The sequence below is a fragment of the Myotis davidii genome, unplaced genomic scaffold, assembly GCF_000327345.1.
Source record: "Myotis davidii unplaced genomic scaffold, ASM32734v1 scaffold247, whole genome shotgun sequence".
NCBI classification, from domain to species: Eukaryota; Metazoa; Chordata; class Mammalia; order Chiroptera; family Vespertilionidae; genus Myotis; species Myotis davidii.
The window spans coordinates 2,584,446-2,585,318 of NW_006299593.1; positions in this window are offsets into that span (position 1 = coordinate 2,584,446).

Genomic DNA, 873 nt, shown 5'->3' on the forward strand with positions numbered 1-873 from the left:
CGGCGCTTCGTTCGCTGCCGGGTGGGGAAAAGCAAGCACGTGGCGCTGGGAGGAAGCCGGGGTTTGAGCCCCCGGGCCCACCGCTTACTGGCTTCCTCGAGCGAGCCAGTCCGTATTTCTGAGCTCCGGTTTTCTCCTTTAAAATACAGAGAGTAGCGTTCACTTCACGGGTTGATTAGTCCGTGCTTAGCACACGGTAGGGGGAGTGTAAAAACATAAAAATTACTTTTCCACTTTTTCCTGCTAGGTCCTTAGAGCCGGTTTGCAGTAGCGTTCATCCCTGAGTAATCCTTAAAACAAATGACTTTATGTGGTTCCAGGTAGTGGTGGTTAATCGAATTTTCCACCACCAGCTCAGTGGCTTTGGAAGAAAAGGTGGCAGGTGGCTCACCCATGACCTGAGGCGTTGAACCTGGGCCTGCTCCGAATTTAGGGAGGGGTTATGCCTGGAATTTTCTCTGCCCCCCCCCACCCCCCGCACCTGTGACACTAACGGTACATTTCTGGCTGGGAGCCCAGTCCAGGGCACACTCTGACGTGGGGCACCCTTCAGTTGCCTATCCTCTTGCTGCCCTTTCCCAGAATCTTGCACCTCAGATTACATTGCTATGGCCAAGTCGTATTTCCTGGGGAGAAGCTAGCCGCCAGCTGCTAGATGAAGTTGGTCTAACAGAGTAAACAATAAAAGGCTATCTCCTGGTAAGAAAAACGTTCATGTATGCATTACAAAGTGCTTATTTAGAGGTGTCAAGGCCAGTACTAGGCATTTCACTCAAGTTATCTCATTGGATTCCCACATCTAGTCCCGTGAGCTAGGTGGAATTATCTCTCTATAGTATAGATATAGTATAGAGTCTGTACATAGGAGGACGT